Source organism: Zonotrichia leucophrys, chromosome Z (assembly GCF_028769735.1).
Source record: "Zonotrichia leucophrys gambelii isolate GWCS_2022_RI chromosome Z, RI_Zleu_2.0, whole genome shotgun sequence".
Classification (NCBI taxonomy): Eukaryota; Metazoa; Chordata; class Aves; order Passeriformes; family Passerellidae; genus Zonotrichia; species Zonotrichia leucophrys.
In genome coordinates this window covers 61,998,504-62,022,635 of record NC_088200.1, presented here as the reverse complement: position 1 = coordinate 62,022,635, position 24,132 = coordinate 61,998,504, and positions in this window count along the sequence as shown.

Genomic DNA, 24,132 nt, shown 5'->3' with positions numbered 1-24,132 from the left:
GCATCTATCCGGAAGACTCGGACTGTCTCTATGAATGGCCATGTTTGTTACCTCTGTTGCCTTTATAGAGCTGTGTCTGCAATTACTCCTACTATGCAGAAAGTAAGAGGTGAAGCAAAGTAAGAGGTGAAGCAAAGTGCCAATGACTTATGTCAAATTTCAGAACGCTGTTTACTTCTCCTTGCACTTCTTTATAATTTTATTTTCAATCCTATAATTTCAGTTGGCAGGTCTGAAGGAATGTTTGCAGAAGTCGCATTGTGGAGGGGATGACGTTTTTTAACTCTTGCTGTAAAGATGGGAACACAGTCTTTGGCATGCCATTCGTCATGTATGTTTAATGAAATGTTAAGCCCTTCTTGAGAAGCAGGAAAATAATTAATTATTTTGCCAAATTGTTACCCAAGCTTATTTCAATCAGCACTTATTCACAGAAATTTTTAATAGGGTATCAAGCTGCATAAACTTGCATCGTAACTCCTTGTTTTTGTATGCAGTCCATGACAACCATCTGCTTAGAATGACATGTTTGGGGTTTTCTTAGTCTCATTCAGTCTAACTGATATTAAAATATTGACAGCAACAGTTTCTATGGTGCATACAATTTAACAAAATGGCTGCTGCTATACAGGCTCTTTTTGGAATAAAATTGCAAGTTTATACAGTAACACACACATAATATATGGAACTAAATATATTTTTATAAAAATAAAGACATAAAAGAAGAACTAAATGAAAATTTTAACTGTTCAAATATTTTAGATTCCTAGAAATAAACCCTATATTTTACTTTAATTATTTATTCAAGTGTAACATTCAACTTTTAAGAAAATAAAATATATCTAGCAACTTTTGTTTTCATTCTCACATTAGGCTTTCTTCTTTGCTTGTTTGTTTTCCATTAGGTAACAATTTTTTTTTCACTCGAAAGATATGGATACTCTGACATACTTCAGTAGAACTACTTTTGGAACTCAGGGGATTGAGTTCCTTCTGCTCCAGCTTGGAGAATTGCTGAGGGCATTTAATTCTTTTAATCTCTAAACTGTTGGTTTAACTCAACAGTGAGAAAAAGATCACCAAAAGTCATTATAGATGATTTTTGTTCCACACAGAAAGGTATGCTTTCAGTTCAGTTCCTAACAGTCAGATGTCTCAGCCATAAAACATCATCCCAACTGACTATAATTGTTAGGGTTTGGGGTGTTGCTGTCCTTTTTATAATTTTTTTATGTGGTTTGGGTATTTGTTGGGATGCTGAAGTTGTATCAATTCATACATACCATCTGAGAAACTGATAAATCCCTTTCATTACTTGCATCATAAGAGCACCAATTCATGGGTGCTGTCTCTCAGTGAAATCTGATCTGGGGTTGTAAGCTGTGCTGGGGACACGCAAGTAGGACAAATACTTCAGTCAGCCTGGAGCATGGCCTTCTCTAAGGGTTTTGGTTTCTTAATTTGAGATTTTTTGGCTAATGCACTAATTAATGTGGTGAGTTCAGTGTTGGCTAAATGCCAGGGCACTCACTAGAATATACTAACTCATTTCTTGTTGTGAGAAAGGATGAGGAGGAAGGCAAAGAATACAGAACAAAGAATGCAGATATAAGAATAACTTCATTCCAATAAGCAGTCAGGGAAAAAAAAGGGAAATAATATGGGAAGAATGTATCTATTTATGGCATTTAAATTTAAACTTATCCTACAGGTTTATATGGATTTCAACATTCAGACCTTGGAAAAAATATCCCTGCAGGTCAGACAGATGAATATCTTGTCTTTTTACCATTGATATTAGACAAATTATTGAGAAAAATTTCTTTGAATAAAATTAGTGGTAGCAAGTGCAAACAGTCCTGACTCTTCTCTTCTCATAAACAAAACCTATTTTTCTCACTTTTCTGAAGGTTTAGTGATGAAACATTTCTCACTATATATCAATTAAAATCAGTTCACCCAAAATCTCCAAAATGCTGTGTTTGGCTATGGATGAGCCCCATTGTCTGCACAGCAGGTAGTGGAACTTTAGTAATCCTTTGCAGAACTTCAGATGACATACTCTTGCTGAAAAGCAGTAATACTGGTCATTCCTCCACAGGTGTGCAGAACAGAGACTTAGATAAATTATTCCAGGAGGATTATTTCTCCCCCATTAAGTGAAGTCTCAAACGGTGCAAACATAGTCTACCACAAAGTATGACTTTCTTTTATTCTGGTTTATTATTGCTTGATTGAATCCCAGAGGAGTGTAATGGAGTCAAAGTTTTGCAAAATTATGTGAATCTTGACAGAAATCTCAGCTAAGACAAAAGCAAAATGAAAAATCAGCTTAGCCTTTTCATACGAATGTGGTCTCTTTGTAAATATTTATTAGAAAAAGAGCCCATATAACCCTCAGATGATGTGCCTGAATGTAATTTTCCTCTGGATCTACTTTTAATTCTGCAGACAGAGTGTTATCAATATGAAATAGAAAATGTCACAAAATGCCAAGGCTAAAAGATGTCACTTAAGTAAGAAAAAGAAACAGAATAAGAAGGTAAAAGAAAAAAAGAAAAAGAAAAAGAAAAAGAAAAAGAAAAAGAAAAAGAAAAAGAAAAAGAAAAAGAAAATTAAAAAAAAGGAAAAGATAAAAAGGAAAAAAAGGAAAAAAGAGAAAGAAAAAGAACATAAGAAGAAGAGAAAAGAAAAAGAGAAAAAGAAAAAAAGAGATGAAAAAGAGAATAAGAAAAAAAGAAAAAATATTGAACCCACACTAAGGGCAAATGAAATAAATATGCTTCACTGGTAGTGAACAGCGGTTTGGCAGGGAATAATATTTTATACATTTTGTATCCTATTCATTTTCATGACACTGATGAATAAATATTAAAACTGTGTGCATGCTGAGGACAAATTAACTTATCAATTACACGTATGGGGCAATGGAGACTGAGTTTATTTCACCATTTCCAACTTCAATAAAACTGTAATTACTAACTTGTGGTATCTTCATGGAAATCTGCATTTATTACCACTTAATTTGAAGTCAGTGACTAGTGTATACTTAACTTTTCTGCCATCAAATGCAGAGTATTAGGCGGCAGCTCAGAATCAAGCAGTCTTTCTTTTGAATGCTCATAACAGTTTTTTCTCTGCACTTATCTGAGCTGAATTTTGCCTGTGACAGTAAAGAAATTGGTTTAGTTCAAAACAGTACAGAGAAATTTAAATTTGCACCAGGACTTATGTGTCTCTGCTTTCTTTTATTGTCCTTGTATATGTATATCTTCTTTCTTTGAACACATAGGAGGTTGCATTACCTCAGGAATAGATTCTGCCACCGTTACATTGAATAATACTTTATTTTGAGTGCAGTCTCACAGAAACTGATAGATAATATTTCATGTGAATCAGTCTAGAATGTTGTAGGGAAGTGCTGGCAGCAACCCATTTCTTTCACCCTTGTTTAAAGTAAAAGAAGCACAAAATTCATTATTACTTTGTTTCTTAAAACAGAAGATAAAGGAATGAGGACATATATTGGAAAAAAGCTTTCTGGATTCCCTTGTTTCAGGGGAAAGAAGTTTGCGCTTGCCAATTCTTTGTTCTTTCATTAGTTTTAGTTTTTTTGAGGTCATGAGGGGTTATGTCAATCTGCTCCTTCCTCCTTATGACCTGAGATCTTCACAGTGTATGGACCACCCACAAGTGACCTAACAGATTAGATCATGAGTGGCAGAAAAAGCAGTTCAATCAGTATCTTGCATTTGGAATCCATGTCAATTCATGTGTGATCATGCACTAGAAATAAAGTAAATCATAGGCCAAAATTTGTCTTTCACATCAGTCATTCTAAAATAAATAAAATATGAAGATAAAAAAAGAAACTGTTTTGTACAACCCACACAGAGTGGGAATTGGTGGTGTAACAAATAGAAGAATGTGATCATCTGCAGAGATCCTTCTTGAGTTTTAAATGCTTGGATGAGGGAATGAAAAGTTTATGTAATAAAAATGCTGCAAAAAACAAAGCTGGATTAAGAATTGCATTGGAGAAAGGGTTTGAAATTCAAAATCACCCTGAAAAATTAGAGATATTATATGGGAAATAGGATACAATATAAAAAGATAAATAAGAACTTTATTTCTGTGGTAAAAATAGACAACAGTCTATACACTGGAGGGAAGGGATACTATCCAGAGGGACCTTGACAGTCCATCTGCCCTTATGGGAACACTCCAACCCAACCTGGCCTTGAACACAGTGAGAATTGGGGCATCCCCAACCTTGCTGGACAATCTGTGTTTAACTACCCTCACAGAAAAAAAATTCCTTCAGAATATCTAACCTGCTTTTCCCTTTTTTCAGTTTGTACCCATTCCTCCCCATCCTACCACTACATTCCAATCCCTTAATATTTTGCTATTGTAAGAAATTCAGGATAATATTAGATGTTTAGAAAAAAACTTGAAAAAAAGATTTTTTCAGATGACGGTGGCAAAGAATTTAGTAATGATCAAGGTAAAAGAGACTAGGTTGCATACTAGGTTGAAATGTGAACAGAGGTTTTAGAAATGTTTAAGAATTGTTTGCTTTAAGAAAATACTTACCACTAGTAATGGATTGTGTTGGTAGGGTTTTTTTCTTGTTTTGTGCAGCTTGAGAATAATGTACTACATTTTGAAGAACATATGGATCATTAAAAGGGATCTGAAAGAGCTGGATGAGACAGATTAGGGCTATAAAATAAATCACTTCAGCAAGCAAATAAAAGACCTTGGGACATTTAATTCTAAAGATAATAAAAGAACACAGATGAAAAAAAGCAGAAATCAGGTGTACCAAGGCTTTCGCAAAGATCAGAAAGAATACATTGTCTTAAAATGCAGCACAAAAAAATCACATAGGAATTTTCTCTTTACTTTTATTTCGCTTCATAAAGGTAACAAAACAATACAAATAATTGCTTAAAAGGCTGGGGAGTCTGAGTAATGAACAAATTATTCAATACATCATATGTTTTAAACAGTGAAAACAATATGCTTTTCCTTGGGTCTTTTCCAGTCCTATTTTTCTATAATTTTAATTCCAAGAATGAGAACAGGGAGATTTTCTCAATTCACTGTTATCTAGTAGTATGACTTTTAACCTCATGTTTTGCAGACATGTTCTGTAAACCCTTAGGAGATATGAGTTGTGAAGGCATCAGTGTTAAGAACAGTATTTTCCCTTGAAAGTACCTTGGGTACAGCTGATTTAATGGATTGTTCCCTTATTGCTACTACTTGTTCTAGTAGTTCACACTGTGTTAATTTATACTTACACTTAGAGCTTAAACATTAAATGAAAATTTTTATAAATAAGTATACTGTGAGTGTTGGATGGATAATGAAAAAGAGTGAGCTGTGGACCACACTTTTGGAAACATTTTAAATATTTAACTCAAAGCCATAGCCCTGGAACTTTAGGGGACTAGCTTTGATATAGTCACTGTTAAAAAATATCTCAATAATAATGGGCTTTTTAGAGGTAAGGAGAAAGATGCTTAAGTGAAGAGGGAAGAAATGAAAATACTGATGAAATTTTATGATTTTATTTCAAAACTTAGTATTAAATATTTATTGCCCTCATGTCCCTTTATGTGAGTAATTTTCAAGCTGGAGTCAGTTTCTGTTGAAGTTCCTAGAAATATTCACACTGGATTTTTCTTCTTTTTTTTTTTTTGTCAGAGTGAATAGAGAAAATGCAATCACAGAGGTTAGAGGTCTTTACCTTTGGATATAAAGACACAATTGGCATAACTGAAGCCCATTGTAACTCCCTACATTTACATTTGCCCAGAAGCAGATGCAGAATATAAAAAGCAGGGCTTGAAATCATGAGCCCTGCTAGCTCACGTTAACCTTAAGTTTGTTTTGCATATGAAGTAGATAACTGAAAAAAAATCTGTCTGCAAAACCCACTGTTGAGATATTTCTAATTTTTGAAAGAACAGACACTATCCACAAAGAGATTTCCTATATAGGAGACAAAGCCTTTCTTTCCTGACATTCCTCTGGAAAGAACTGAGTCTCTGCACGCTGTCAGTAGTATTTCTGAGGCTGTTCATCCCTCATGTGTGGGATGATTTTGACTGGTTGTGATGTCAAATGCTGCGATGTTATAAGAGATACGTACTCTCTACAAGAAATTGGATTAGTTTAAAATCAATCACGGATACCATCCAGAAACTTCATTAAAGTTTAGAGCTTCTTCTTTTGGCAGAACCATTTGTTCCTGTCTAGAGGATAAACAATGAATATACAACACAGTGAAGATAAACAAAAACAAAAGAACAATTAGGTACAAAAGGTTACATCTCCACTTAAGCTCAAGAACTGAGAAAGCACAGGACGTAATAAGTTTGATATTGTAATAAATGTTGGATTATCATAAGGAGAAATATGATACACAAAAGTAATAAAACCAGAATTATTAAGTCAGATATTCTATTTGCATATTAATTTAATCATGCCAAAGCATTTCTTGCATGTAAAAATCTGGTTAGAAATAACAGTCAGTGTTTTGCTCATTTGCTCAGTGTTTTGCTGATTTTGTGTAGGGCAATACTGCTTTTTTCTGTAGCCAAAGCAAGGGAAAAGGGACAAAACTTTTTAGCCTAATGCCTATATTTTAGGCAGTAAAATCCAAAGTGGTAATGTCAGTGATAACTGGTTAAAGTGATTTGCCATGAAGTTCAATTTTCATGTTTTGCACAATTTGTATAACTTTCTTCTTATGCCTCAGGCTCAAGTAATTCTTGTGTAGAATGTTTCCCTGAAACTCATGTAGTCAGTCAGTCTCTTTGCCCCTTTTGAGAAAAAAAATAAAAATGCGGGGAGTAAGAGTGAGCAGAAATGAAGCAGACAAGCAATCTTTTTCCTTATCCTTACAGGTGGAACATGCATGCTTCCTAATGACTTCCTTTATCTACAGGGTTAATGAAATTAACACCCACCTTTTTGTCCCTTTTCTCACTGCATTTTTTTACCTTAGTATACTTCAGTTCTTACCCATTTCTTCCCTATCTTTCTCTGCTTGATCTTGCTCTAGTTCTGCAATCCATCCACAGTGACAAAGAAATCCTGTAGGTATTGCACTGTTGTGAAGGGAGTACACGTCATTTTGCATCACAGAAGAATTTTGTCAGGAACTTTTTCATTTTGCTTTTATATATATACAAAAAATGAGTCAGTATATGATAAAAAGAAGATAGAGGGAAGGCTGTGGGGTAAGTGATGGATAAGGAGGAGTACAAGCAGCTGATAACCCATTTTTCTTTCTTAAAATCAGATCTCTGTATCCGGGATGTAAAGGCATGAAAAATCTAAACAGAAAATCTCAACAAACAGACTGGGGATTTAGAAAATGACCTGTGTAGAAATGAAGCAAGACTGATGTGGTGAGAATAAGCAGAGGCTGCACAGTCTCAGCAATGATAAATTCAGAAGACATAAATGTTATCTGCTGCACAGAAAGACTCTGAGATGCACATGTGTACTACTGTCACCAAATGATTTTAGTACAAACCACTTTGTTAAAATAAAGAGCAAGTAAGGGATTGAGACAATAATTTCACATGTTTTCTAGACCTCTCACTTTTTATTATAAATTCTCCTTGAAGTAAGGGCTTTCCCTAAGTAAATTGTACCTATACCTAAAAGGACTAAATAATTCTTTGCAATTATGGTTACTTGGAAGGGTGTGTGTTCCTGATTTGTTTGATCTAGTTGTGCAGAATTAATGAAAAGCAATCATTGATTTATCAGATTCAAAGAATAATTTCAAAAATAATGTGTTGAAATCTTTCACACAGAAAATTAAATTTTTTTAACTTTTATCTAGTTAAAAAATTTACATCTGCAAGTAAATGTTTTTCCTTTCCTTCAGTACTTGTCCGAAGTAACAATAAAATATAACCACGTTTTTTTCAATCAATAATAATGATTTTTGAAAAATCTTAGTGCTTCTTCTCAATTAATGTTTCTAAATTATTTCTTTGTTTTTCACTTAGGTTATAAACTCCTGAAGATCCTTTAGTGTGGTCTTTCTACTCTACTTTGTAACTTTCAATGGAAAAAGAATATTCTGATTTAGAATAATTCTTTGTATATAAACTAAGATTAAAAATGAATAATCCTGGCAAAAGTTGAGATGAGAAATTCATGTGCTAGTGAGAGTGTTTCATAATTTTTGGTCCATTGCTTGGCACCAGTGCCATCAGTGCTGTTCTTACATCAGGAAACACACTATTTCTCTCCTAGGATTTTGTTTCACCTTTTTATGTCATATTTTTAAAGCTTTTACAAAATTATGCCTTTTGGTACCATTTGTCATTGACAGGATCTTTTAGATGTATGGTAGGAGTGTCATTTTTGAGAGCCTTAATCAAAAACCTCACTTTTTTCTAAGAAATGTCCATGGGCAATGGGCTGAGTCAGTGTGCAACATTCATGAGATTGCTGATTACTACACACCTAAAAATATTTAGCAGCTAACTGGAATGTTGTAGTCATTTTGCTGCCACATGAATACATTTATGTTGAAATCTAGGGATAGAAAGCAGTATAAGCATGATGAACAGAGTAAATGCGGAGGAAATTTATGCTTCAGTTTACGCAGTAAAAGCATCATATTTCCTATGTGGAGCAGGAGTGTGCACTACTCATTCCATCCTATGTGGAGTAGGAGTGTGCACTACTCATTCCAACCTATGTGGAGCAGGAGTGTGCACTACTCATTCCATCCGATGTGGAGTAGGAGTGTGCACTACTCATTCCATCCTATGTGGAGCAGGAGTGTGCACTACTCATTCCAACCTATGTGGAGCAGGAGTGTGCACTACTCATTCCATCCGATGTGGAGTAGGAGTGTGCACTACTCATTCCATCCTATGTGGAGCAGGAGTGTGCACTACTCATTCCAACCTATGTGGAGCAGGAGTGTGCACTACTCATTCCATCCTATGTTGAGTAGGAGTGTGCATTACTCATTCCATCCTATGTGGAGCAGGAGTGTGCACTACTCATTCCATCCTATGTGGAGTAGGAGTGTGCACTACTCAGGCTTTTCCCCATGCAGTTAAAGCTTTGTGTCAGGGTCAGCCACAGTCCAAGGAGGGCTGGCTTTAAGTGCTGGCAGAGCAGGCAGGGTGCAAACAATCTGCAAAGCTTATGCCGGCAGAGGAGCAGGCTGACAGCTGGAGCAGTGCCTGCTTTCCTAGCCACCAATTCCTTCTGCATACAATGTTCTCTATTTTACCTTCAGCAAGAAAGCCCTGAGTATCACTCTCTGCTTCATTTCCATTCTTCTTCCTCTACCCTTTCCTCCTCCTGCTGGACTCCCTTCTGCTCCATCCTCTCCCTCTCACTCTTTCAGCACACCAAGGGAAAAGAAGTGAATGCTACTGTATGAAGGGACTGAAAACAAGAGTAGGAGACAGGGAGATCCCTGTGTCTCTGCTGCTGAGACTCCAAATGAGCCCATCCACTCCTTTCAACTCTCAGCCAGCAGCAGGCCAAACCTTCCTCCTTTCTGTATACTGTATGAAAATCCACCAATAGCCAAGAAAGAATTTTTGATTGCTTCTCAGATGTGATAGCACCAAGCAAAACAGAAAGTTATGGACCATGAAGCCAAGAGGACTTTTTTTTCAAGCATTTTATCCTCCATTAGATCATGTAAAATTATGGAATAGATTCCTGGATCTGTAAATTAGTTGGGATGTACTTTTTAATTTGCATATTTACTGTCTGTTTTGATTACACCTAAATTCTATACAATTATCTTCCTCTTCCTTAACATTATTTCTCAAGCTCCCTGAAGTACCACTACATTTTGCAACTCATAAAGGATTGTTTAGCCTTTCCAAAGTTTAATACCTGTTGAACCCAATGATGTTCAGAGAAACACAGTAATATTGATCAAAGACATTACATACTTTCCAAAAGAGGGACTAGTGGGTAAGGTAGGGCTCTGATCTGGAGAAGAAACAGTTGAAGGGAATAACACAGAAGTCTAAGAGACTTTGAAGAACTTGAGTGGTCATCTCACTTCTGGTATGGGAACAGAGGGAAACTAATGAATCCAGGTTCAGGAAACAGGAAAACAATGATATCTTGTGCATTGAGTTACCAATCTGCAGAAGTTTTTGCTTAGATGTGGTGGATTTTAGGTGTCTGAGTTTTATTTAGCTTGACATGACCTAAGGAGATCCATTTATGGCTGCTAAATACAGGGAACATACCATAGCACCTTATCCTATATATGGTGTAGAGGGGAAGCCATAACTTCAGCTATGAGGACAACTTATTAACAGTTGATCCAGTCAGGACAACTTCATGTTCTTGTGGCAAGTGACAATATTAAGTAAATGACAGTAACTACCCAGAGTTTTCAGTTATTTTGACTCCCTAATTATTGCAAAACTTATACATTTTACTGAAAAAACACTTCAAATTACATTTAGTTCAATTATGGAAAACAAGTACATTCTTCAGTCAACCCCTGCCAACAGATATTAAAAAATACTACCATAGAAAATTCTGTAAAATTAATAATCTTTCCTAGTAACTCAGCTGCTTGAAATTGTCTGAAGTACAGAGAAAGTTGTAGCTTGTGTTTAAAGTAGAGATCTTTAAATACAGTCAAACAGTATTACTTGTTGGCATGTGAGAATAAGCGGGGTATATCATGCCCTTCTGGTTCACAAAGTTCCAAAAAGTTTGAAGTTTTCCAGATTCATGGTGCAAACACTCAGCCTGAAAACAAGACAAGGACTTCTCAACTGGAGCCCAGGCCAACTGAAAGAATGCAGATCTTCCCTTTGATATTGAGGGAGATCATTGGCTCAATGCCAGGAACACTTAACTGCAACATGATCTGCTCTTCATCAAGGAATAGGAACAATTTTTTTAAAAAAAAATTTGTAGGTGTGTTAATATTTGAGATGTTGTCCAAAGATTATGCTAAATCAGGCATGATGCAACTGCTGGTCCTAAATCACAGTACCTCTGCACAGCGTTTAGGATCTTTTTCTTTTCTGTCTTTGTTTCTGTGAATAAGATGAGCTGTTGGACTTGCATAAACACAAGATTGGAAATACACCTTCAGAGTCTAGCTTTTTCCAAATTCAAAATGCCTGTTTTGTAGAATTTGCAGAAGTCCCATCTGACAGGAACTGAAGGCCCACATGAGGAGTGCCCTGTGCTTGTTCATAAGCTCTTTCACCAAATCATTTAAGTAGATAAGGTTGCTGATTGCTGTTGTCTAACATCCAAGCTGATTATGAACATATGACATTTCAAGACTTCCTGTATTGACGCAAATAAACATGACAAATAGAATGGAAACACTCAGACCATTGTAAACAAAAAACAAAAAAACCCCACCCAAACAAAAAGAAAAAAAAAGCACAACAAAAGGTACTGAATACTAAGTGTTAGGTTCCTGAGACACCCTTAGTATCTTTAGAATTTTAAATAACTTTATGTATTCTGCCTTAATTGACCATAGCGACAGTGAGAAAACGTGAACTGAAGTGCAAATCTTCTGCTTTGAAACAATTCATTCCTAAACTGAAACTCAGCAAACTTGAGGACTACTGCCTGGACAAATGTCAAAGTCATGCTGCAAATTGAAGTAATTCTGCAGTATATTTCTAAGAGGTCATAAAAATGCTTGTAAAGGAAAATGTTTCCTTTGAAAAGGAAGATATGGCCAAAGATACTGCCTACAGATATTGCCCTATCTGTACTTTATTAATGGAGTATCTTAAATTAGAATACATCTAATTGCTATCTCAGTTTTTGCACAGTGGTAAGTTTGTGGCAAATGTTCCATTTTGACCAATATTTCAGTTGGTTTAGTTCTGTTTTGTATTGCTTATTCCTTTCAGATCATGCCCTTACCCTGCTTTGAGATAGAAGTCCTGCAAATAAATAAAGAGAAGACTCGTCCACCCCTCGTTCACAGAGTAGAAGGGCTTAATACATTGTTTAAAAAGCACCAAGACAGAAAAAAGGGAAAATACGTTTTCTTGGAAAAAACCCAACAAGTTTTATAAAAGGAGAAAAGGACAGGATAAAATTATTGGAAAATAAGCTTTGTAAGGGACTTCTAAAAAGAATTTCAGAAAAAAAATATTGCTTTCTCTATTTTTTTTTGTATTTTTATGATCTTGAAGACAGTTTTATATATGTTTTCTGGGGAGAAAATTAGGTATCTTTATAAGGAATTAGCCTCATGATTCTAATAATTGAATCACATAAAGAAAAGTAAATATTCTTTTGGTGACACTGTTTGATCTCCTCTGAAGCATGTTTTTACACCAGCTGGAGGTAGTATAGACATTCTCTTTGAATCTACTTTCTTTCCTAGAGGTATAGGAGAAAAATCTATTAGATGGGTGCAATTCAGCAACAGTAGTGTAATTCCAATTTATATATCTGAAAAAAAAAATGCTTTTGCAATTGTAATTATAACTATCTTCAGGTTTTTGGTTTTTTTTTTTTTTTTTCTGAGATAACACACATGTCTAGAGTGAAAGTAAATGAGGAAAACATTTCAAAGCATGGTCTGTCTATGTTTCACATTATTGATCTAATTTAGCTCTGGTCAGCTTGGGAAAATCACAGCTTGTTATGTTGGTATGAATATTTTTACACAGCAACACTGCACAGAAGACCTTGTTCCCTAGAAGAGAACTCAGGCAAATAAAAGTGACATTTTTCTGAGATGAGCCCTGCAGTACCTAAACCAGCTGCATCTTCTGCCTCTCAGCCAGTCTCAGCCCCCAGCTCTCAGACTGGACACTCAGTGAAAAATTATTTCAAACAATCCTTATTGAAGAACATCCCAAAGTAGGGTGAAACAGGAATGTGGTGTGGCCGAGGGCCCATGGCTGCCCCACAATGGGCAGAGTGCTGGGGTGCCATGGGAGGGAGCAGAGCAGGCCCCAGCCCCGGCTGCCCCAGCGCTGCCCCGCGAACTCCAGCGGGGAAAAGCTTTCCGTGGCTAATGAGAAGCCTTGCGTTTCTCAAGATAGTGTACATCTCCTTCTGCTGAGAGCAAGCGTGGGGAGTAAGACAGCACTGAGTTAATTACAGAAGAGCTTCAGCTCTCATTTTAGCGAGACAAAGCTCTGTCACTGCTTCAATGCACTTCTTCCCTTGCACTTCAGCACAGCAAGTTCACATCCCAGCTGGGGACTTTGTCTCTTGGTGTGACTGTTTGTTGGAACATAATGTTCTTGGTGCTAAAAGCAATTATTACAAAGGGGGAAATTCAATCAGGAAGGCAAAAACACTGTGTAGTGCCTGTTCACTGATTCATAACTAAGGATAGTAATTAAATAGTAGGCTGGTTTGGTCTCTGCCTTTCACAGCAGCTTGCCACTAAGGCAGCTGCTGTGGTGTTTTGTGGGTTGAATTATAGAGAAGGAAAAAGGTGACAACAAAAATAATAATAAAAATGTCACAGCTGGTTTGTCTTTTAAGAAAATGCAATTTCCTTCTCTTGCATTGCATATATTTTTATACTGTTTTTAATGTTCATCCAAGTTCTAAACTTCTGAGTAGTCACACATTCTAAATTTAGTACTTTAAAGGTGCATTTAACAAAAATGTGTAATGCAAAACTATGCGTCATATGTGTGAATCTGATAAATTTCATTTTTTCTACTGCTGACTGTTCATAAGTTGTTTTCACAGAGTGCCTTGCAGAAATGGGGCAAATACATCACAGCTCAGGGAGGGAGAAGTCCATGCAGTTCCAAACTTAGTGTGTTATGTGCATGAGTCCCTTTTGACATTTATGTTTAATAATTAACAATTAAGATCTATGTGGCCATGCATTTAGAATGTTTCTTGTTTGACAATTCAAATGTAGGGTCTGGAAAGTCTCTCTAACCTGGACAACTCCCACAGCTCACCACCAGATCATGCAGACAAGAAAGCATGATGCTTCCCAAAAGAATGCACAACATTTTTCTGCTTAGAAAACTAGAGAGAACTGCCAGAGAGATATCTATCAGGCCATTTTGTGTCTGCAAAAACATTCTGTCCTTGCTTTCAGTGGTCAGCTGCGACCAGGAAAATAAAACAACATTTTAAGAAAGAAGATAATTTGCACCAATTAGCAACTGCCTAGCTATAACCCTGTTATCTGTTCAACACCCAGTTCTGCAGGATCTTCCTGCCATTGACACATTCTCACAGAGCACCTGTGGTGCCAATGGCAGTGTAGCATCCTGAGCCCCAAAGCTCTGATGGCAGGCCAGACCCCAGACTCCAAACTGTTGTCCTTCACCATGAGAGAGTCAAGGCATCTCCACTGAATACAAAAATAAATCAGCTAAAAACCTGTTGGAAAGACACATGTTTTTAGTATCTCCAAGGATAATGTTGATCAGAAAATGCAGGTATGAGAAAGAAAATCCGCAAATGTAAAATCAAGCAGTTTTGAAGGTTTCCAAAGGTAACCAAATGTTTGTGCTCTGTCTCTGATTACTGTTTGTATTCATTCATATGCTTAATTTAAGAGCTCTTGCTGTTTTGACTTAAAAATTTAGTGGCAAACATCATCACTGAAATTTGTTTAGGTATTTTGATCTCATTTCAAAGCAATTTCTTGCTGGAATGTGAGAGCTCTAAAGTTGATAAATCTACAGAAGAGGATTCTGTGCAAAATCAGATTTATTCATGTACACCAAGTGACCAATTTAGAATCAATCACTGAGTAAAAGGGAGGTGGTGGGACAGAAACAGAAGTGTGAAATTCAAACTTACTCTGTAAGTGCAACCCTTCTTATTTTCTCTTTTTCTTTTTCTTTTTATTTTTCTTTTTCTTTTTCTTTTTCTTTTTCTTTTTCTTTTTCTTTTTCTTTTTCTTTTTATTTTTCTTTTTCTTTTTCTTTTTTCTTCTTCTTCCTTCTTTTTTTATTTTCCTTTTACTTTTGAGATTTTATTTGTCATTTGTTTTATTTCCAATAACATTAAAAAAGTTGATGCAGACAAGATAGTAATTACATTTGACCTTTTTATGTCTGGTGATTAGCTGATGAATAACGAATATACCAAGCTATTGCTTGATTTCCTTTTTCTTCCTCTCCATTTTATACTTTGTCTGCAGAAGTCAAATTCCATTAGTGACAAGTGTACTCCTTGCAGGTTCCAGTGATTATATTTTGATACATGAGAATGTACCTATATATTAGAGAGCCTAATAGAACTTTTCAGCAAAAAGAAACGCAAACTTACTTGCTTATATTTCTGTTTAAGCTGGACAGGAAGAAAAATGAGTATCTATGTCACAATCAAGTCTCAAGGGCTAATTAGGAACAGATAAAAGGAGAAAGACAGGAATAGGAAAGACTTTGGAATAGCAAGTCCAGCCTCAAACTGGTGTTGCATAATCATTTTTTGTATGCTATTACATTTCCCACTGCCTATTGTTCCTTCTCCTGTGCAGCTTCACACCCTCTCTTCAAAAAGAGTCCCTTGGTGAAAGAGATTTTGTGGACCCTAAAAGCTGAAAATGAGAAGTTTTTAATTCTGATTTACCTTAACTGTTCTGTTTAAACTTGCAAGTAAACCAGCACTGTAGCTTTCAGGTTCAGGCACTGCTTGACAGTGATCTAGTTTGGTATTTATGAATTAAATGAATGAAACTATTCAATAACCTTTTTCTAGAGATACGTTTCTCTTGGTTTTCTGTATAGCCTGTGCTTTACCCTGCATTCCTCTCTTTTTTTGGAGATGGATATTCAAAAAAGTAGCTTTACTTTTGCTTTGTAGAGTGGCTCTTAATCTCTTTTAAACCCTCCTGAAGAAATTAATTTGCTTACTCATGGCTGTTCTTCTCCTCATTCAGCCTGTATCTGATGAAAACAATTCTTTCATTTTTGGAGTTACTTTCAAGTCATGACCACTCATGTTGCTACTTATTCCTATCTCTAGACAGAAGAAGAAGAAAAGAAAGAAAAAGAAAAAGAAAAAGAAAAAGAAAAAGAAAAAGAAAGAAAGAAAAAAGAAAGAAAGAAAGAAAAGAAAGAAAAAAAAAAGAAAGAAAGAAAGAAAGAAAGAAAGAAAGAAAGAAAGAAAGAAAGAAAGAAAGAAAGAAAGAAAGAAAGAAAGAAAGAAAGAAAGAAAGAAAGAAAGAAAGAAAGAAAATACATTTTTACATCCATCCCAAGCCTTCATCCCACCCCATCTCTGCATTTCAGTTTGTTTCTTTATCTTTTTTTTCCTTTACTGTGCCCTGATCCTTCCCTACATTTACAGGACCTCCCAGATTTGCAAGTCATCTTTGTGCAGACATGGATTTGTGCAAAAATAAAGAATGAAATTATTGTTAACAAAAATAAGATGACTGCCATGGCAAAACACTAAAGAACTTTAATCCTGACATGGCTCAAGTCCCATGGATCAATTTACAGAACAATCCACTGCCATGTTTCATTTTATCATTTTCTACTGCCATTATATGTTCTTCAACCAACAGAAGCTAATGCTTTTATGGGATATTGCATCAAAATGTCCAGTCAGAAAGAAGCAACATTATTTTCATTTCTAAAGCTATTAAAAAAACATACCAACTCATTTTGTCTGCTAACACACTGAAGTATTTCTGCCAGCTTCAAATAAATCACATTTTATTTTTTTATTAATGGTCCCTTAAAAAAAATAACATCACATTAGGGAATTGGACCTTGTTATTTTTTTCCTTCTGTTTTCTTACATACAGGCACTATGGGCGCAAAGTTTTAAACATAGCATGCTTAGCTTGAATATTTATTCAGGAATCCTGATTATCCAGCCAAATGCTTGAATGCAGAAAAGTCAATGATGAAAGTTATCCAAGAGCTTAGGCAAATAAAAGCAGCAGTATCATAAATCTGTCTCTTTTGGAGACATGGAAAGGAAGAGCATTGTGACAAAATGATCTAGTTGAAGATGTCTGCTCACTGTAAGGGAGTTTGACTACAGGAGCCTTTGCCATCACTTCTAACCCAAACCATTCCACAATCCTATCAGTATTAGTATATACCAAGCGTTACTAGATAATGAAGTTAAGGAAAAGGATTGAAGTGGAATAAGGACTGCAGGTTTTACAACAAACTAAGGGCTATATTACTGGCTTGAGTTTCAGGAGGGTATCGAAGGGAGTTATGTTCTTGGTGTGCTTGGATCCTCTTCTGTTTGATTTTGAACTTATTACTGTGTCTGTTTCCCTATATTGAAATTGAGGATAGCATTTCCTAAATTTATAAACTAAACTAAACTTCAGAAATATCTCTTTCATAATAATTTGTAAGTGGTTTAATTGATATAATTTGTAGATAATTTTTGTTATATTTATATAATTTATATACATTTGTATAAATTTAAATAATTTGTGTAAAGCATTTTTTAAAAGATTTGACTTATTTTGATCATCTAGATGTGAAAATATAGCTTAAAATCTTCTTAAAAATTAAATATATAAAAGACCTTTCTTTTCCTCCCTAAAAGATTGAAATCTGTCCTCACTATTAATCCTGCTGGCTTTTGTGGAATAAGTACGCTTGGTATTAGTACTGGTAAAGACAGGGTCTTTCAGTCAGCAGCTGGTACAGCCACATGAGAATGCCTTTCATTAATAAATTATTACCGTAAGTCATTTAGCAATGCAAGTTTTTAAATCTTGTTTTGAACAATAATATTTTATCTTAATTTATTAGCACAGCCAGGAGTCTAAGTGGAAATTCTACTTGAGAAGCTGAAAAGTGTTTCCATGGCCTCCAGATGCTGTCACAGCTAGCTGTGGCTGCACAATGTACATAAAATTTTCAACACTATGAAATTTTTTTCTTTTTTAAGGGGCATGGGGCATACACAGAAGTAGGTACTCTGATGTCTTTCCTTTACTCATGTTGAAGACCAATGTGTAACCTCATTTAATTGATCATGAAAACTTTTAAGCTTCATTGCTTGAGTGAAAATGCAGGAGGAGCTCAAGAGTTCCAGTGAAGAAGGGGAGACAAACATTATTAGGTTTGTAAAGCCCTACTAATTCTAGCACTTTGAATATCACTGGATAAATCAAGCTGCCATGTCGGTTCTGTATTTTAGAGCATATAACACATTCTTTCACAAACCATCGCACGTCTACAGAAATGGTGTATTTTCACCAACTGTAGTTCAACTTATATTCAGGTTTGTGGTGTACAGTTTTCAGAATTGCCAGTATTTGCTTGTCTTTTGAAATATGAAGAATGTGTAAAGAATTATTGGAAGTCAGTGTCTTGCTAGCTGAGTTCCTGCCTGGAGTTGGCTTCGACCCTTTTTGTTGGTTCTGCATTTCTGCTATACATTTCAAGAATTAGATCATCAAAGTGAAATATAATTTCTCTCAGTACAAGCAGTCTAATATTTCTACACTTGGGAATTTTAACTGCCTTCAATCAAATTTTCTTAACTGCTGCCAGCAGATCTCTTACCCTGAAGATATAATTGGGTTCCCTTTAATGCTTACTTTGCCCTCTTATGGGAAAATTATCTCTTTTCTATTAGCATTTCACTGATTCTTCCTTATCATATGTCTTAGTAGAAAAGCATGCAAATTTTTTAGGGTGTTTTCCAGGGCACTGTGTGATTTGTTCACATTGCCTTTTCTTTGGCATTGGAGAAATCTGCAGGATGCAAAACAAGTGTTTCAGAGTCTTGCATTTTTCATACAGGCATGCAAGAGAATGAGAAACATATTTCATTACTTAATCTGAATTTCTCTCTAAGATTTATTCAATGAACTTTTCTCAAGTGAATCAGCATTTTGTGTCTAAGGAAAAAAAGGTGGGATATGTGTAGATCCATTTTCAGGTAGTTGTATAAGATTTTTACAGTAGCCATAATAATCCAACAGTTAGTTCCCTTGCACACAATTTTTCCTTTATTAGTCTCTGCTGATTACCAGTTAGAGAAAAGTCCGTAATATTTCATTTTACTCTCTTAGTGCTTCAGATAAACTTTTAAATTTTTTTTTTATCTTTTAAACTAAGATTTTTACTGCAGCAGTAGCAACCGATGTATAGATCCTCTATGTGAAACACAAAATTAATGAGCATCTGTCCCCCAAAATTGAATTAAAGCACAGCTCGTATACATATAGATCTTTAAACAAATCTGAATGTATTGTCATGAAAACGTTTAACTTGGTAGTGAACTATTTTATTTTCATCATTCTTAGAGCATATTCCTATGCCAGCCTTTTACTACTGAAATCAGAAGTACAACCCTATTTTTACCAAATAGGAGACTTTATCTCTTCTATTAATAAAAAAATTCAGCTTTGGGATTCTCATGCGTTCTCATAGCCTCTGCTTTCTTTGCAAGCAATCTTTTTTTTTTCTTTTTTTCCTCTTTTGCTTCCAGAGAAATAGATTTTAAAGCATTTCACTAGGCTGCAGCGCTTCACCTCCGCCGCTGTACGGTGCTGCACCGGGCTGTAAAGGCACGGCAGACATTTGCACGCCCTGTGGGAAGTGTCGCAGTAAATGAGGGCTGCTCTGCCCAGCTCCCAGCACAGGCAGAAGGACACGGAGCCGCTTCTCGAGACACCAGAAGGAGTTTCATTCAGCTCCTCTTCCAGAGACACAAAAGGAGCTTCATTCAGCGCCGCTTCCCTGCGGCAGGGGCGGAATGGGCGCAGGGAGCTCTGCCGCCGGCGCTGGGGCCTGCTCCTCCTCGGCCCTGCTCCTCCACACGCAGGCTGACTTTGTGGGGAAAATTAGCGCTCGACCTCCTCTGGAATACTGTAAGGGCACCTCGGTGGGGTTGTACAGCCACACTGTGAAAAAGATGACAGCGATAAGACACGATAGACACGATAAGACTAATAGATAAGATACGATAGCAGCTAAACCACCCCCGGGTTTCCAGCTGCATAGCGGGCCGGGGGAAGTCGAAGCACCAATCTCTTTAGCTAAATTTCACTTTTTTTCCTTTACTTCAGCTGGTTATCCTGCAGAAGGAGGAGTAATTCAGCACCACCAGCCAAAATATCAAAGCCAAACTCCATGTGAAGGACGGCAGAGGGTTTTCGTTTTTACCAGTGAGAGCAGGTTTCAGGCAGCGGATGCTGGACAGTACTAAAGCTGGTTATTTCTTTTGTGGAAATAATAACATTTTTTTAATATTTCTCCATATATAAAACGAGCCCTGCAATCTTGTAGAGTTGCTGCAAATGTAAAGTGCTCTGCAAGGGGAAATTCACATAATAATAGTAATAATAAATAATAATAATAATAATAATAATAATAATAATAATAATAATAATAATAATAATAATATAAAACAGTGGAAAGAAAGAGGAGTGCTAAGAAAGGTATGAAAATTTATACTTTCCAAATTAACTGCTTTTTTAAAAAGTAGCATATGGTGTTAAGATAAAAAAATGGAAAAAATGCTGATAAAAAAATTATATATCAAGAATCACTGATTCCTTAAACAGTTCTTTAAGTTTTTTTGCTTTCATTGAGGCATTGTTACTTAGCAAATTAAACATGGCATATGTAGCTAAGTTAATTTGGTAGTTTTTTACTTTTGTAGGAGTCATAGATGTGAGTGGGATGGATTGCATTATTGTCCTTGATGCATAGATTTTTCATCTTTCATCCTCAAATTTGATTTGCATCTTGGTTATTTTTGCAGAAAAGTCATATTCTGACAAAATCATGCTTGCATTAAAATAGAAGAAAAGTGAATTTTTTAGTTTTGTGTGATCAAAGTTGTATATTTAGAATATATATTAACCTGGAAGGCCCAGTGGCAACAAATAATGTTTTCTTATATTTAAGGATATGTGACTTGATGTGTTTTCAATGCTTTTTAAAATATTTTGATATTAGTAATGTCAGCTAAGCAGGTGGGTAGGGTGCTTAATAATTTTATAATTTTTCCTGCTTTTTAATCACATGGAATCTATTTATTCTTTATAGTTCCATTGCTTGCTGGAATTGATTAGTTTTAAATATCCACAATGTCATTTTAAGGAAGGATATGAGAAAGTAGGGGAATGAGAGGGGCAGAAGGGAAATGACAATGTTATCGGATACTTTAAAGATATTGTAAAAATCCACCTAAGATTTCTAATTAATTTCTTTCATTCAACAGAAAGGCTTTTTTGCAGGAGAACCAACATCAACACTTGTATTTCCATTGTGTATTTAAAAATAAAAGTATCAACTCCAATTTGAATGCGTACAGTGTACAGATGGATTGAAGAAAATGTAGAATCAAAGATTTCTGGGTATTTCTAGGTGTGGAAGATGTGAGAATGATAAAAATTTTTATTAAAGTTCTCTATCCATGTTTGGAATACAATTGGTTAAGGACAACATTTCGTCTTTGAGGAACGATCTCTCTCTAAACTAGAAGTACTTTTAAATATGGGGAAAGTTCCAAACAAAGATTAATGAAAACATAATCTAATATCATACTGTTTAATAGTGGTACCTCCTTTTAATGTTTAAAATGAAAAAAATAGTTAGATTTCTAAGCAATGATTTAATTGTAGGTTTACTTATTATTCTTACTTTTTAATCCTTAAAAGTCAGTTCTTCCTTTTTTTTAATGTTTCCCTGACTTATTAACCTTATCTCCTAAAAGGTTTGAATTTGTAGATGTAAAATTTAAAAAAAAATTGCCAAGGTTTTTTCCTTTTATTGCCTGTGCAATATATTTTTGCTTCTTCCTAGCAGAACTGTCATATTGCAATGGAGATGGCCTGTCTTTTCATTTTAATGACAGTGAAAATGAACAGATTATAAAACAGAGAAAGATTTTCTTACGTGTTCAATAAAATATTCTCATTCATTAATCATTTAGGAAAAGATTTTGAATCAAATTGCAGGAACATAGAGAACAATCATTTTGGAGGTTGATGAAACTACAGCCTGTGATGTGGAAAGTCTTCTAGTTGTCTTTATACAAAAATTACACAAGAATACACAAAACCCAGTTTATTTTAGAATGTGTGGCTGTCTTAGGATTGTCGTAAATTGATTTTGTTCAGAGAAATTTGATCAGAACTAGAGATCAGGTACGAAGGTTGCTCAATCCTCATCCTCAATATTTTCAAGTCTGAAGAGCTTAATTCTTCAGGTTTTACACCTGCGCACTGGAATAGGTTTGCAGGGCTGTTGAGTATCAAATATAGTGGTTGAAGTTGTTTAAGTGAATGATTAGCATAGCTGAAAAAAGCTCTATATCTATATCGTCATTTCCATTGAATCCAGGATGGAGATGGAAGACACATGTAAACTTATTGGCCTTTCTGATGCGCTGGTTTCCTTCCTCTATGGTTTCTTCAAAGGCTAAAGCTGAAAGGCTGATAACAAAACTGAGATGTGAGAGATCAAGACAAGTTTATTCTTGTTGTTTGGTGTTGGAATTTGGTTTGGTTTCATTGTAGATCTCTCATGTAAATTAAAAATGGGAGAAAAACAAAAATTGTCTTTTTGAAATAATTTGTTTTTTTAATTCAGTATAAAAATTCTTAATGTTTTGTGGAGATCTGTCAGTTAACATTCACTGAGAGATCTCCACATTCCTACAGTGCCTCATATTTGTCTGGTTACAGAAGCAAAATAATTTCAAAATATTAAATTTACCTAGGTTGCAAGCAGAAAATAAAAACATTGCTTAAAAGAATATACAAGCTGCAGTCCAGGGAGAAAACTGGTAAAATATAAAGCTTAAGGGCCACCTTCCCCACCTTTCTACTGGTGGGGTTTTTTCCTGCAAAAAAATATTTCTATTTGCTGTTTACAATTTTTGTTGCCAAATTTTGTTGACTTTTTTTGCATTTAGTTATCCTTTATCTACCTTCTCTTTTCTCCACCTTTTAAAATGGTATGCAGGTTTTCAACCTTTTTAACCTTTTCAACCTTTTTTCTTGCTCCCTGTTTCCTGCATTGCCAGAACTTTCCTCCTCCACTCGCAGTCATCAGTTTAACTGGTTTTGACAGTCCTCACCATTAACGCCTTTTCCTTCACTTCACGGGCAGCCCTGCTGGTTTCTCCCTTTTACATAACACTATTGACCAGTTCAGACAGCTGGGCTGGTGTCTCCATCTTTCCTGATGGTTCTGTATCCACTCACTTTTTTCTTTGTAAATGAAGATGCTGAATCACCTACGCTCTCTTGTTGATCTCTATCTCATCTTGGACAAATCCAGAAGTCTGTAAAGGATTAAATCAGTTTGTTCATGGAATAACAGCACAATTCAGGGCTCCTTATTCTCTCTGCACTCAGAAAATGGGACCTGAAGTGACTAGGAATGAAAATAATAAAAATGTTTGTTACAAATTCTTTGATTTTACCAAAGGATCAGATCAATCATACAAGTGACTTTTGACTTAGCTCTGATCTTTTTTTTTATCTATTCAGTGTCTTCTTTGTCATTGTAAAAAATGAGTCAAGACCAAAACTTTAGCTTGCTGCAGAACTGGATTTGATTCTGTGTGCCAGACACCTTTCTAATTGCTAAAAACGGACTATGGCAGCATAGAAGATGAAGTTTTGGTTAATCTGTACTTCACAGGGTTGTTCAAAGTCTAGTCACATTAAATGTGAGTTGAAGAGAGAAAGATACGAATGTTGAGACTTTGAAACCCTGTCAGTGAAGTTCACCTAGATTGGCAGTCAGATGAATTCATTGCAAGTATATGCTATATGTCCTTAGGAAGTATGATGAAAGAAAATAAATGAAGCAAAATAAAATTCATTTGTCAAGCAAAAATAATACTTGGTATTGTCATCTTTTGCTATTCAAACATTTGTTTTCAATAGCAACGGTGACCTGGGCAACTTTTATATGAAACCCAAACCTGGTCCAGTAAGTGAGAGATTTGATATCTATTACTCTGTTATCTCTGTCTACTGCTCTTAATCAAGGGACTTTGGAGATGGGGCTAATAAATGAGGAAGAATATAAAAAGGATATCTGGTTTTGGTTTTGAAGCAGTGTTTTTACCATTAAGAAAAATCAATAAGTGGATTGGCTGTGTTAAGTATGGATTTTTTCCCATAATGTATATACTAGATATCAATTACCACAGTAATCACAT